Raw genomic sequence first — 15,840 nt, forward strand, 5'->3', positions numbered from 1 at the left:
ACTGTAGAGTATTATGATAGCAGCAGAGAACTATCATTCACTTTTGGGATTTCGCAATAACTTTAAATATTCACTCATAAATATAAATGCCATTTTTAATATATATCCTAGAGAAATTTTTGTATTGTTGTATGTAAATGTTTATTGCATCATAGTTGGTAAAGCTAAAATGTGGAAACAACCTAGATATGTTTCAAGAGTAGAACATATAAATATGTAGTAATGTATTTGTATCATGATAGGAAATGAGCCAATTTATTAGACCTAAAAATATGGTTAAGAAGTAGTCTGAATAGAATTTGATTACTTACTGCTAGGAAGAGTAATGGAAAGTGAGAGAAGTAAAATGATTTCTGGTTCTAATTTGGACAGTTATGTCAATAGTGGCACCATTAACCATGATATTATTTCTAATTCTTGAATATTTACTTTAAATTTTAAAGGCTTAGATGGCCATAGACACTTCTATCTACCTTGATTCATTTGAAATAGCACATAGTTACCCATAGCATCCATGATAAATATGCTGATATTGGCAAGGCAATTTACACTCAATTGTGTACATACATGCATACCCAGAGAGAGAGAGAAGGAGAGAGAAACTCAAGTGGCAAAGATGGTAGAAAAAGATGCTCCAACTCAGGAGTTATCAGTGCTAAATCTATACATATCCATCAGATTGTCAAAATTTTAAGAAGCTGGGTAACACTAAATGTTAAGGTATAGATAGGGACTACTAGAAATTAGTATAACTACTCTGGAAAGCATTTTGTTATTCCTTAGTAAGTTTGAATCTGAACAAAACTCATGAATCCAGTGACTTCATTGCTTTGTAGAAACCCTAGAGAACATTTGCATACTTGTACCAGGAAATATACATCAAAACATTCTGAGAAGCAAAATATGGAAAGAACTCAAATGGCCATTGGCAATAGAATCAAGAAATACACATGGATTTACTCATTCAATGGGAATCTACACAGCAATGAAAATAACTGAAACACAGCTTATGCCTTAAACATGGATGAATCTTAAATAAACATAATGAATGAAAGGAAGCAAGCCATCATTAATACATAGTGTAAGGTGACCAGACCAAGTAAGAAGTTCGACCAAGCAGAAGTTCAACCTCTCACTATGATGTGCGCTGACCACCAGGGGGCAGTGCAGAACAAAGGATGGCCCCGGACTGTGGCTGGAAGTCCCTAATTAGCCCTGACTGCCAGCCAGGCCTACAGACCCTACCCATGCACAGTTCATACACTGGGCCCCTAGTAGTTAATAATATGCATTTTCTATTGGAAATTAGCTAAAGGAGAATATTTCAGGTTCTCTTACCACATAATCACAAAAAATTCTTGTTGTACATCTTAAATATATATAATATTTATTTAAAATAATAATTGTTATGCACAAGAATTACAACCACAGGATTAATTTAGCATTTCCTAGATGATAAGCAGTCTCATATATTAACTCACCTAGTCTACATAACAACTATATCACATGTGTATTATTTGGCACCATTTTGCAAATGAGGAAATTGAGATCATATGTCCAAAGACACATAGCTACTAAAGTGCATAGTCAGAATTTAAAAATCATGTAACCCAATTCTCAACCCATTGTTTGTACCCCCCATGCCATTCAGTTCAAGTTCACTGAGAAATAAAGCACAGAACAAGGCTGGTGCAAGGGCAAGGTATGGCCTGAAACAACACTAGTCAGTGTCTGGATTCCAACTGAAACTCAGGAATTTGGAACTGACTTCATGAAAAACCCATTCCTGGTGTTGTGGTATATTTAGTGTTTTTCAGTTCTGTGTTTCTTCATGGTGATATCCAAGGTCTATGTCTTCCTAATGATTACATTTTCTGTTTTCTTTAAACATAGTTTATTATTGACTTCCAGCAACTGTTTGCATGTTAAATGTCTGCATATAATCCTAAAGGAGAGCACCTAGCTTTAAGTTTAAAAACACAACAAATCAGGCTTGGAAACAGATGAACAATGTATGGCATGATGTACTAGGCATGTTGAATGGGCACCTTTTCTCATAAATATGAGAAGGCTTGGGAAATAAGAAGTTGGATGTCTTTAAAATGAAATAAGTGTTAATAAGAACAGAGAAATTGAAGTGATGGAACATTGATTATGTGGTCATTTAATTGAACAACTTTGTAAGGTCACTTCTGTTTCACTTAGTGGGCTACACACACACACACACACACACACATCACTGTATGATCAATCATATTTTTTCTGCAAGAAAAACAAGGAAATGGAAAGTAAAAGACATGCTAATACAAGGCTGAGTTTGAATGATAGTTCCCATTGCAAGTTTACGTTCATCCAACACACTCATGCCAGGGTAGATGTCATCATTATGAACAATAAGAAAAACCTGTATATACACTTGGAGCTCTGCTGACAAAGGCTGTGGAAGCCATAATTTAGAATTTTAGATGTTTTTAAGAAGTAAAATATCTGTCTTGGATTTTTTGGCATTAACTATAAAATACAACATTTCACAGGAAGATAAGCCCTCACTGAGCTCCTCTTTGGCAAGACCTAAAAAAAGCCATTTTCGATTACTTTTCCATAGTGATCTCCTTCAAGGAAGCTAGTAAATAATTTCAGCACCATGTTTTCTTCTTGTTTATTCATGCCTTTTAAAAGGAAAGAAAGGTTTGCAAATGGAAGAAACAAAACAAAATATTTACACCATGCTGTGACTTTTTTTTGACAAGGGCAGATGTGGTAAGGAGGCTTTTCCTCCCACATAAAATTGTTTACCCTAAATAGTAGGAAAGAGCTAAAGAATAACAGTTTTTCTCTAGCAGCTGGAGGTTATCTGAATGGAGTCTTCAATTCCCATGCATGTTTTGTAATGCAGATTTCTTTGAAAGTGGTCTTGCCCATGCACCTTAAATACATTTTAGAATTATTTTACCATGAAATTAGTTTTCTCCATCATTGGTTTAGTTGAGCCCCGCCCCCCCTTTTTTTTCTTTTTTTTCCTTTTTTTTTATCAATGCTGGGACATTAAAAATAAAGCCCTGGCTGCACATGCTATTTTTGTAAGTTTCTATCAAGAATCCATCCTGCAGATGGCCAGTGTGCTTTGAGAGTCAGGTCATTGTGGCAGCATAGTTACCTGGCATCCTGCTCCTTCACCTCTCGCCCTGAGTTTTAATTCTCCATTTCTGCTACCTCTGCCATAAGTCTACATTCCTATATTTATTGTATTTATTTTACAGGTAGTGTAAAAAGAGAATTTCAAGAGAAAAAGTAGCATAGAACTTTGTGCAACTAAATGAGCTGATTCATAAAGCAACTCGTAGTTCAAAAATCATGGTAGGAAACCAGATGGTGATGATGATGTTGATGAGGTGGTGGTTATGGTGGTGGTGGTGGTAGTGGTGATGGAGATGGTGGTACAAATGGAAGGGGAGATGGTTTGTAGTAATGATTGATGGTGGTGGTGGTGGTGGTAATAGTGATGGTCATGGTAACCATGATGGCAGTGGTGATGTCAGAGGGTGGTTATGGAGATGATGACAGTGATTATGATAACGGTAAAGATGATGGTGGTGGCAGAGTCATGGCAGTGGCTTAAAAGCATTCAACTTAAGATTCTAGGAAATGTAGTTGGTTCAACACTTTTATTTCTATATTCTGCTCACTTCACAATAGGTAGTTCTTTTGCTCTGCTAATATTTTCCTGTGTCTAAAACCACAATTAATTTTAATAAGGGAATCCTTTATCAAATATACACACATATTGGAGATTTTTCAAAGTCAACACAATAAATGTTCACTTATTTGGTATGCATTCAGTATTCTTTGGAAGTGAGAATTATAAAAAGGAAACCAACTTTGTAAATTTAATAGTGTAAAAAAATCTCCCCACATTCTCTTTTCCAATTGCTGTTATACCTGAGAGGACTGTCTCTGTGCCATTTCTAGCTGGCACATTTTTTTCATTCTGTACTTTGAAATATGAATCTATTACTGAAGGATCATGTTGGTGAGGTAATTTAGGAATAGTAATTAATTTTCAGGCATTGCATTTGAGGATGCATTTTACTCCCCTCCCCCCTGCCAAATAATTTTCTCCCAAGCAGTTGGTTTATAATAAGAACAGTTCAGTTTGACAAAACTTACATTTTCTTGAGTATACTGTCTTTATCTCCTTTACACATTATTTCCCAACTAGAGGTCTGGTGCATAAAATTTGTGCACTGGGAGGGGGAGGCCCCTCAGCCCAGCCTGCACCCTCTCATAGTCCAGGAACCCTAACTTTTTACCACCTGCCTGCTTGCTCGTTATGACTCAGATCACTGACTGCTCCTTAGTCTTGCTGTGGAGGCAGGAGAGGCTCCTACCACCACCACTATGCTCGCCAGCCTTGAGCCCGGCTTCTGGCTGAGCGGAGCTCCCCCTGTGGAAGTGCAGTGACCACAAGGGGGAAGCTCCTGCATTGAACCTCTGCCCCCTGGTTGTTAGTGCGCATCATAGTGACCTGTTTTTCTGGTCTGGTTGTTCTGCCATAATGATCCCTTAGGCTTTTATTATATAGAGTAGAGGCTGAGTGCACAAAAGTTGTGCACTGGTAGGGTCCCTAGTGACTACCTGGCAGTCAATGTGCCCCTCGGAGCGGTCCTGAATTGTGAGAGAGTACAGGCCATGCTGAGGGACCCCACCAGTGCACGATTGGGGCCAGGGAGGGACGTGGAAGGTTGGCCAGCCAGAGAGAAACCACAGGAGGGTTCCAGGGCATGTCTTGCTTAGTCCCGATCAGCCAGACCCCAGCAACAAGCTAACCTACCCACTGGATGATCTGCCCCCTGGTGGTCAGTGCACGTCATACAAGCATTTGAGTGGCCTTAGCATATCATTAGCATATTACGCTTTGATTGGTTGCATGGAAGAATGGATGACTGGACACTTAGTATATTGGGCTTTTAATATAGAGGATTACACTGTACTATTCCTTATGCTCATCATTTCCACCAAAAGATATCCTCTTCTAAATATGTCAGCCTGTGACACCCCTTCTTCATGTCTGGAATGTGAAATGTTTCCCACCAAGACAAACAAAGCAACAAACAACTCCTCATTCCATTCCTCATACCCTTCCACTCAAAGCCCTGCCTCTTCCATAGTCATGGTTCTTGAAAGTGTTATAAAAATTGGCTTCCCTGCCGAAGCTGGTTTGGCTCAGTGGTAGAGCGTAGGTCTGCGGACTGAAAGATCCCAGGTTCGATTCTGGTCAAGGGCATGTACATTGGTTGCGGGCACATCCCTGGTAGGGGGTGTGCAAGAGGCAGCTGGTCGATGTTTCTCTCTCATCGACATTTCTAGCTCTCTATCTCTCTCCCTTCCTCTCTGTAAAAAATCAATAAAAATATATTTTAAAAAAAATTGCCTTCTCTGATTTTTATTTTCTCACTCTTCGCTTCAACTCCCTGTAATCAGCTTCTGTTTTGATTACTCCACAAAATATTTCTCAGTATTACCCAGTGATCATTTTGCTTAACTGAGAGACCATTTCTTAGATTCTTACTGGACACCTAGATGGCATCTGACCTACTTAATCACACCCTCTCTGGTAAACTAATGAACTGAAACTCATCTTAAATATCCGATTATTCAAGATGACTTTCTGGACTATTCCAAGTCTGGAAAGTACTCCCTAGCATCTGCATTTATATCATGGGCATAATAGATACCTATTTTCCTTAAGTTTATTTTTGTTTCAAGTTACAATTCTTTACTAGAGTTTAAGGAAGTGCAGAGTGAATCAGAGTTAAAACTTGGGTCAAAAAGCAGGAAATATCACTAGGTCTTATGGGGACTTAAAACAGGAAGAGACAAATATAGGAATCAAAACAATTTATCTTGAATGCACTTTATTTACCTTTTGAAGTCAAATAACTACTAGTGATTGATTCTTTCTGTGTTTTGGCCCCATTTCTCTCCCCGCCCCCTCCAGTCCCACCATATATAGACCAGTTTTACCTACTTATTGGCTTCTGTTTTCCTCCTCTGAGTTGATATATCCTGTCCTCTATGCCAAGGGGAACAGAGACAAGTGATAGAAACATGGCTTCAGGGACTCACCCTGAGGCTGCTGTATGCTACTCACAGAGGAAAGAGAATCATGAACAGCCACTCCAATATATGTCCATTTCAAGCTCACTTAAAAATCTGGTGAAAGATTAAACATCTCTTGCTCCCAGTTTTCTCTCATTTTCTTAAGCAATCTAAATTCTCAAAGCACTAATATTTCTCACTGACAAAGAGTGATTTTATCCAGGATAGCTTCAACATTCCTCTACATTCTCCTTATTTCCACAATGGGATATACAGGCATATCTCGTTTTCTTGTGCTTCACTTAATAGCTTTTTGTAGGTATTGCATGTTTTTCAAATTGAAGTTTTTTGGCAACCCTGGTTTAAGAAAATGTGTTGGCAACATTTTTTTCCCCCCAATAGCATTCACTCGTTTCATCTCTCTGTGCAGTTCTGTCAATATTTCAAACTTTTTCAATATTATTAAAGTTGTTATGGTGACCTGTGAACAATGATCTTTGATGTTACTATTTATTTTAACATTATATTATATATATATATATTTTTTTTTTCAATTACAGTTGACCAACAACATTATATTAGCTTTAGGTGTACAACCCAGTGATTAGGAAGGGATCACCCTGATAAGTACCCCATCTGACACCATACATAGTTATTACAATATTATTGACTATATTCCCTAGGCTGGACTTTACATTCCTGTGACTATACTGTAATCACCAATTTGTACTTCTTAATCCCTTTATCATTTGCATTTATCTCCCAATCCCCGAACCCCCTTTCCATCTGGCAACTGGCAACAGCCTGTTTCTGTTCAGCATGTTCATTTATTTTGTTTTTTAGATTCCACATACAAATGAAATCATATGGCACTTGTTTTCCTTTGTCTTACTTATTTCACTCAGTATAATACCCTCTAGGTCCATCCATGTTTGTTTCAGATGGTTGTATTATTATTTTTATGGCTGAGTTTGTTCCATTTATATATGCACCTCTTCTTTTTTATCCATTTATCTATTAGGTTGCTTTTATATCTGGGCTATTGTAAGTAATGCTGCAATGAACATATGAATATATAGGTTTCTCAATTTAATGTTTTTGGTTTCTTCAGATAAAAACCGGAGTGGAATTGCTGGGTTTTCCTTTGTCTCTTGTTATATGGCCTTTATTTTGAAGTCTATTTTATCTGGTAAAAGTATTACTATCCCAGCTTTTCTTGTTTGTTTCAATTTTCATGAAATATTTATTTCCATCCCTTTCCTTTCAGTCTGTGTGTGTCTTTCAATCTGGAGAATCTTTTAGACAGCATATGTAAGGGTTTTGCTTTGTTATCCATTCAGCCACCATATGCTTTTTAATTGGAGCATTCAATCCATTCTCATTTAAAGTAACTGTTGATAGATATATATTTGTTGCCATTTTAACATAAATTGTTGATAAATATATACTTATAGCCATTATTAATATTTTTAATTTGTTTCTTCTTTATAAAAAAGACTGACATTTTATGTAATATTGGTTTTGCGGTGATGGACTCCTTTAGCTTATTCTTGGCTGGGAAATTCTTTATCTGTCCTTTGATTCTAAATAATAGCTTTTCTGGTTACAGTAACCTTGGTTGTAAGTCCTTGCTTTTTATCAATGGATATTTTTTGCTACTCCTTTCTGGCCTGCAAAGTTTCTTTTGAGAAACTTTGTTTTATGGGAGCACTCTTATAACTAACTGCTTTTCTCCTGTGTCTTTAAGATTCTCTCTTTGTCTTTAACTTTTGACATTTTAATTATGATGTGTATTTGTATGGGCCTCTTTGAGTTCATCTTGTTTCTTGATTTGTATGTCTATTTCCTTCACCAGGTTAGGGAAGTTTTCCATGCTTATTTTTTCACATAGGTTTTCAAATCCTTGTTCTTTCTCTTCTCCTTCTGGCACTCCCATGTTTCAAATGTGGTACACTTGAAGTTGTACCAGATATTCCTTATATTATCCTCATCTTTTTTGGATTCTTTTCCTTTTTGCTGTTCTGATGGTGTTTTCTGCATTTTTATATCTAAATCTCTGATCTGAGATTTACTCTGCTTTATCTACTCCACTGTTGATTCCCTATAATGTATTCTTTTTTTAATTATCTTTATTGTTGATAATATTACAGATATCCCCCTTGTATTTCCCATTGTTCCCTTCTCTCCCTCGCCCCCCAACTCCCCCTTAGGCCTTCACTGAAATATTGTCTGTGTCCATGGGTTATGCATATAAGTTCTTTGGTTAATCTCTGCCACTAACCTCCCCCACCACTCCCAGCCCCTTCACCTCATTGCCTCATCCCCTCTCTTCCCTCTGAAAGTCATCATCAGTCTGTTTCATGTTTCTATGTTTCTGGATCTGTTTTGTTCATCAGTTTATTTTGTTCATTAGATTCCACATATGAGTAAAATCGTGTAATACTTGCCTGATTAGCTGATACCTATAATGTAATCTTCACTTAAATTAATATACTTTATTTTTGAAAGTCCTTTTTTTTTTTTTTACATTTTTTACCTCCATTTTTCTGTTTTCTATTTCTTTGTTGAAGTTCTAAGTTCATCTACTCTTCCCCTAAATTTATTAAGCATCCTTATAAGCAGAATTTTAAATTCTGCATCTGGTAGATTTCTTGTCTCCATCATATTTTGTTCTTTTTCTGGAATTTTGTTCTGTTCTTTCATTTGGGACATGTTTTTTCAGCTCCTCATTTTGGCTGCTTCCCTGTCTTTGTTTCTATGTATCAAGTGCAGCTGTTATGTCTCATGGACTTGGTAGAATGTCTTTATATAGTATGTGTCCCATAGCGCCCAAGTGGCAAAGCCTCCCCAATCACCTGAGCTGGACAGTTCAGCTGCACCCCCCAGTCTAACTGTGTACACCCTCCTATTGTAGTTGAAACTTGATTAGTGTTGGCACCTCAGTGTGAGGTATTTGCCTTTAGGTCAGTTGGCTATAAGGACTGTATGTGACCACCATGGAGGATCAGTGGTGCAGGGGACAATCGCACGGAGCAGTACTTACATCAGCAGGGTTCTGGTGCCCACTGAGTCTACCCTTTGAGTGACTCACCTGTGGAAGTAGTTGGATGGTGCTTTGATGTGATCTGAAGCCATCAAATGGGTACACTGGCTCTTAGGTCTCCTTGAGGTGCAGAACAAGGTCAGCTGCCACCTGTGCCCTGCCCGGGGCATAAAGAAATCTGCAGATGGCTATTACTTGTGCTGGGTTTGGAGGTGCCCAGGAGAGACCAAGAAGGGAACATAAACCAGCTGCCACTGGTGCCACTTAATGAAAGGTATGGAGCAGTCTGAGGTCAGATGCTGCTTGTTTAAAAGACTTTAGGAAAGTCCAAAGCATGAGCCAGGAAAGGCTGTATGGAAAAGCCACTGGAAATTACTTGGGTGGGCGTGCAGGTTGGGAGAGGCAGGATCTCAGGAAATCACTATGGTGGGGATAACAGATTAATGGAGACTCGGATATGTTGCCTGCTTGCTGGTTCTGTGGTGGGAGGGCTTAGCAAAGAAACAACGACCTCTGCCAGCACTTCTGTATAAGAGAAAGCTACCCCTTCAGCCCTCGACGTGCTATTAGAGAATTCAGTTTTTTCCGTTGTGTCCCTGGTTCTTGTGCCACATCTCTGACCCTCCTACCAGTCTTGATGTGGCTTCTTCTTTATATATTTAGTTGTAGGACTTCTGTTCTGCTAAATTTCAGGCAGTCCTAAATGATGGCTATTTTGAATTTTAGTTATTACTTTTTATGTGGTTGTGGAAAAACTTAAGTACTGCATTTACATACCCTGCCATCTTGACTGAAACCTCTTGATGTTACTATTGTAATTGTTTTGGGGCATCATGAACAAGAGAAGTTAACAAATGTTATGTGTGTTCTGATTTCTCCACTGACCAGCTATTCTCCCCCCCTCCCCTCTCTCTCCTCAGATCCTTCCATTCACTGAGACAAAACAATATTGAAATTAGACCAATTAATAAGTCTACAATGTCCTTAAGTGTTTAAGTAAAAGAAAGACTTGTACATCTCCCACTTTAAATAAAAATCTGGACGTGATTAAGCTTAGTGAGGAAGGCATGTCAAACACTAACTTGGCTTTTTGTGGGAAATGATTAGCCAAGTTGTGAATGCAAACAAAAAATTATCAAAGGAAATTAAAAGTGCTACTTCAGTGATTATACAAATGATAAGCCAAAACAAGCTTATTTCTGATATGGAGAAAGTTTTAGCAATTTGGATAGAAGATCAAACCAGCCACAACATTCCTTTAAACCAAAGCCTAATCCAGATGAATGTCCCAGCTCTCTTCAATTCTGTGAAGGCTGAGAGGGGTGAGGAAACTTTAGAAGGAAAGTTTGAAGCCAGCAGAGGTTGGTTCATTAGGTTCAAGGAAAGAAGCAGTTTTTATAACATAAAAGAGCAAGGTGAAACATCAAGTGATGCTGAATAAGCTGCAGTATGCTGTCCAGAAGACCTAGCTAAGATAAGTTATGAAGGTGGCTACATGAAACAACAGATATTTACTGCCTATGAAAAAGCCTTATATTAGAAGAAGATATCATCTATGATATTTTGTAACTAGAGAGGAGAAGTCAATGTCTGGCCTCAAAGCTTTGAAAGACAGACTGACTTTCTTTATTGGGGTCTAAAGCAGCTGGTGATGTAAATTGAAGCCAGTACTCATTTAACATTCTGAAAATCCTAGGGCCCTTAAGAATTATACCAAATCTACTCCGCCTGTCCTCTCTCAACAGAACAAAGCGAGGATGATAGCACATTTGTTTTTACCTGGTTTACTGTATAGTGTAAGTCCACTGTTGAGACCTACTGCCTAGAAAAATATTTCTTTCAAAATATTACTGCTCATTGACAATGCACCTGGTCACCCAAGTGCTCTGATTGAGATGTAAAATTAGATCAATGTTTTCATGCTTTCCAACACAACATGCATTCTGTAGGCCATGTATCAAGGAGTAATTTCAACTTTTAAGTCTTATTATTTAAAAATATATTTTATAAGGTTATAGCTGCCATAGATATTGATTCCTCTGATGGACTTGGGTAAAATAAATTGAAACTTCCCAGAAAGGACTCACAATTCTAGATACCACTAACCATATTCATGATTCGTGGGAAGAGGTCAAAATATTATCAACATTATCAGGAGTTTGGAAGAAGTTGATTTCAACCCTCTGGATGTCGTTGAGAGGTTTAAGACTTTGGTGGAGGAAATAAATGCAGATATGGTGGAAATAATAAGAGAACTACTCTTCCTGAAAGTTGCCACTGGTGACCTCTGAAAATGGTTTACTATTCACTTGACCCAGGAACCACCACAAAATCATGCAAATCAAGAGGTTCAAATTTGCGTGTTCACTTATAGAAGACCCAGGCCATCAAGGATATGCATATTAAAAAAGCCACCATGTATGTGAATTATGTCACTTTACAGAAGCCGTGTGTATCATACTGTCAAAAATGGTGGGGTTGGTCAGTGTGCCCAGGCAAACAATGGGACTGGACAGTCATTGGCCCAAAAAGGGTGCTGAATCTTTGCTGCATATGCTTAAAAATGCAGGAAGTCATGCTCAGCTTTGGGTTTAGATGTAGATTCTCTGATCATTGAGCATATCCAGGTGAACAAACACTCAAAATTGTGGCACCGGAGTAACAGCTCATGCACAGATTAACCCACGCATGAGCTCTCTCTGCCACATTGAGATAGATGATCCTTAGGAAAAAGAGCAAATTATTCCTAAACCAGAAGAGGAGGTTGCTCAGAAAAAGTATCCCAGAAGAAACTGAAGAAACAAAAACTTACGGCCCAGGAGTAAATTCAGCATAAAAGAAATAATAATAAAAATAAAAACAAAACAAAAAAAAGAAATAAGAGAATTAAAGAGTCAAGGCTGTAGATGAGACTGGATTGCTGCAATCTCATGATAAAACTTTAATGGATGAGGAGTTGCTTCTTATGGATGAGCAAAAAAATAGTGGTTTGTTGAAATGGAATCTATCCTTGGTGAAGATGCTGTGAACATTGTTGAAATGAAAACAAAGGATTTAGACTACTCTGTACACTTAGTTGATAATGTAGTGGCAGGATTTGAGAGGATTGACTCTAATTTTGAAAGCAGTTCTCCTGTGGGTAAAATACTGTCAAACACCAACACATGCTACAGAGAAATCCGTCATGAAAGGAAGAGTCAATCGATGAGCAAACTTCATTGTTTTCTTTTAGAGAGATAGCCACAGCCAACTTAGGCTTCAGCAATCACTACACTGCTCAGCCAACATCATCAAGGCAAAATCCTTTCCCAGAGAAAAGATTACTATTTGCTTAGTGCAGATTATGGTTAGCATTTTTAGCAATAGGTATTTTTAAATTAAGGAATGACCATTATTTTTTTTTTTAGACATGATGCTATTATTGCACACTTAATTGACTATAGTATAGCATAAACATAACTTTTATATGTACTGAGAAACTTCCAAAATTCATGTGTCTCTCTGTATTTTGATTTTGTTTTATTAGCATGGTCTGTTTCTAACCTGCAATAGTCTGTTTATTAGCATGGTCTGTTTCTCTTTGAGGTATGCCTGTATTGTCTTTAAGAAAGACAAATGAATTTCTTATAGAGTCTTAATTGACCATCACCTTATTATTTTGATTTCAAAAGTGGGAGGAATGGATTCCATGCTTTTATCAGTCAGTTATTTCTAGAATAAGAATATAAAAAGCAATAGCCCAAAATTCAGGAGCTTGTAACAACGTGTATTATTTTTCTTATTCATGGGTCCAGAGGAGCTGAGATCTAGATGATTTTGGCTCAGGTTGGTTGGGCTTGGTGCAACCAGATTTGGGTCTGTTTATTCCAGGACCTGGGCTGAAGGAACAGAGGCTACCTGATACTCTCTCTTCCTAGGTAAAAACCCGAGCAGAAATATAGGAGGCTTCTGAAGGCCTGAGATCAGATGTGGTAGCTGTCCTATTCTATTGGTTAAAGCTGAAGATAGGGCAAGTTCAACTACTAGAGTCTCAAGTTGCCAACACAATTTCAATGAATTTTTAATTTTTAAGATAAAGTTCAAATTCCTTAGCTTGGTATATGTGATTGCTAGGTCTGTCATTGCCGCTGGCTGCTGTCTTGGGCCTCATTTCTCTTTCATCTCTCCTCATAGATGTACATTTTGGCTGAAGCCAAATTCAATCACTGTTGAATCTAGCATGTTATTTCATACCTTCTCTCACGCTGTTATTTTTTACTATCCTTGCTTTCTTTATCTAGCTAACTACTCCTTAACAATTAAAACTAAGTTCAGGAAAAGACCTCCTCCTAGAAGCCTTCTATGATTCTGTCCCAAAATGCCCCTTCTCTGTGCTTCTTAGCATTTTGTGTTTCTCTCTATCATTATATTTATCACTCTTTGATGCATCATTGCTTTTATCTGCTCCTCCAGACAGAGCTGAATGTTCCTTAAAAGGTATCAACTTATAGCATAGGGCCTACCACCTAGAGGAATTAAACAAAGTCTGTGAAAGGAAAGAAGAACAAAAAGAACAAAAAAAGGCAAGAATGTGAAAGGAGGGAAGGAAGAAAGAGAAGAAGGAAAGAAAAGTGGTGGTTGGTTATTTGAGGAACAACTTATTCTCTGGGTTCATCCAGTAAGCTTATGTTAGGTATATTTTATTTTTAAAATTAAGGATGGTAAACCTTAATCAATATATCATTGTTAACTCAATTTTATAGGCATTATTCTTAAATTGAGAGCATTTAAATATTGAATACTATAAAAACATGGGCAAACCCTTAGTCCCTCCTCAAAGTCAAGTTTGTGCCATTCCAAATTCCCTGTAAATATTTTGTGGCTATTACCTTGTCACATGATATCTGTCTGAACATGGGTGGGTTTAATTACACAGGAGCACTCTTGATCTGTTATTGACTGATGTAGTTGAATGCACAGCCTTGAATACCCCTAATGTAATGCTAATAAGGAAATGGGGACTTCATTGTTAGTAAGTCATTTTCCTATTGGAAAACAAAGGGCGATGAATGCAGCCAGGGCTGAGTTCCTCCATATTCTATGCATATATCAAAAGGAGTTTATCTTTACCTGAGCTTCTCTGGAGCATAAGTGGCTGCATGACACATCTTGGTAAATAACGACTTTAAAAAAGTCTGTGCTGACTTGTTTTAAAATGCATGTGCTGTTTAAAAATAGGCAGGGAGTTTGACACACACCTGATTTCCTCGGAGATGGAATCCAAAGTGTCTGGCATCCTCTTCTGAGAAGGTTTCTCGTCACCTCACCTCTTGTATCCAGCTGCTCGGACGGCAGTTAGGTTACAGAGGCAGCATCCAATTACTCAGAATATCTGCCCCTGCTCTTGGCAGGGACTTAAAACTTCCTGGCTTTTGCAGATGATGGATGGCACTTTGTGTGAGATGCGATTTCTCTAGAATACTGAGTGGTTGAGTCCAGAAGAGGGTAGGTCTGGGTTCCCCCAGGACTGCATAACTAAGAACGTGGCCAGGCAAAGTCAAGAGACCACTGAGCAAGGGCTGTAGTGTGATTTCATCAGAATCCAGGGAGGGCAGCCTTGCTCAAGACTCTGTTGGCTGCATTTAACCCTTGCGTCAGAAGCTGGAATTGTTTCCTCAGTGTAAATTTCTTGCCAGCATGTTGTTATAACCCTGTGGAATAGGAAGTGCCTGGCTGAGAGTTGTGAGTTGTGAGTTGAGAGTTGTCACATGGCCTCCCTGGGAGCTACACAGGGAGTGTAAAGTTGCAGAGATGGCTGTCAACACACAATGAGCAGTGGAAAATCAATGAGAGGAAAATGGTCCATTTTTGCTTCATTGATTTTTGCTGGTCAATGAATCCTCTTCATTTTTATGTACCCCCTTTGTTCAATTTCCCCCCCCTGTTGGACACATCTTAATGTTACTGCTCTGCATCAAGCACCGTCCTGAGAGTGCTGTTCCTTTAATCACAGGGGGTTGTAAGCGATGGCAATGTGTTAGGTTTGGAGGGGAGCACAGTGAAAGGAAACTAAAGCTTGGGGAAGATGAGTCTTGCTTCTGATAGAGAACAAAGGATGAATGGGGGTGGAGAGTAGTACTAGGATTGAATAGAATAGCTTAGAGATCGGAATTATTATATGCAGGTGGATATGAAATGTTTCAAAGGATAAGGACTGGAGACAGGTCCCTTAAAGGAAGAGCAAGGGTGGAGCCTTGGGAAGAGAGTAGTGCCAAATCCATGTGGGTCTACCTGTAGGATTTAGGAGGTATCTTTGACTTAATCCAATGCATCAATGTTTTTATGATAATTCGAAGAAAAACAATAGCATTTAGTCTTCAGTAACATAAGCTTAATGTAATAGGTGAATTGTTTGGAGTTCTTTGCATGGTTTTGGTCAGCTCACTCAGTGGAAGAATAATTTGGCTATCAAGAAATAAAACCCAGGGGCGGAGCTTGAAGATGGCGACTGAACAGTCGGATTTATTCTGACTCTGGTCCCAGAACAGACAAAAGTAGCGTCTGAGCAGCTCAGGGAATGTTGATTGGCAGCTGAGGGGCAGCGGAGTTCTCAAGGAAGGTAGGGAGCTGTCCGCTGGACAGGATTTCCTGGCCGGGTGGCCAGCACTGCCGCGGCTGCGGAGGTGGCGGCGAGCTGAGGGCTGCGGCTCGGGGGCTCC

At 38.6% G+C, this 15,840-nt stretch overlaps 1 protein-coding gene and 1 pseudogene across 1 annotated transcript in view; both read left to right on the forward strand.

The window, feature by feature from the left end:
* Positions 1–15,840, forward strand: part of HS6ST3 (heparan sulfate 6-O-sulfotransferase 3) — a 682,367-nt gene that overhangs the window by 369,509 nt on the left and 297,018 nt on the right. The gene's annotated exons all lie outside the window — the stretch shown is intronic.
* Positions 11,436–11,995, forward strand: LOC118729838 (annotated as a pseudogene).

The sequence above is a fragment of the Pipistrellus kuhlii genome, unplaced genomic scaffold (assembly GCF_014108245.1).
Source record: "Pipistrellus kuhlii isolate mPipKuh1 unplaced genomic scaffold, mPipKuh1.p scaffold_m20_p_3, whole genome shotgun sequence".
NCBI classification, from domain to species: domain Eukaryota; kingdom Metazoa; phylum Chordata; class Mammalia; order Chiroptera; family Vespertilionidae; genus Pipistrellus; species Pipistrellus kuhlii.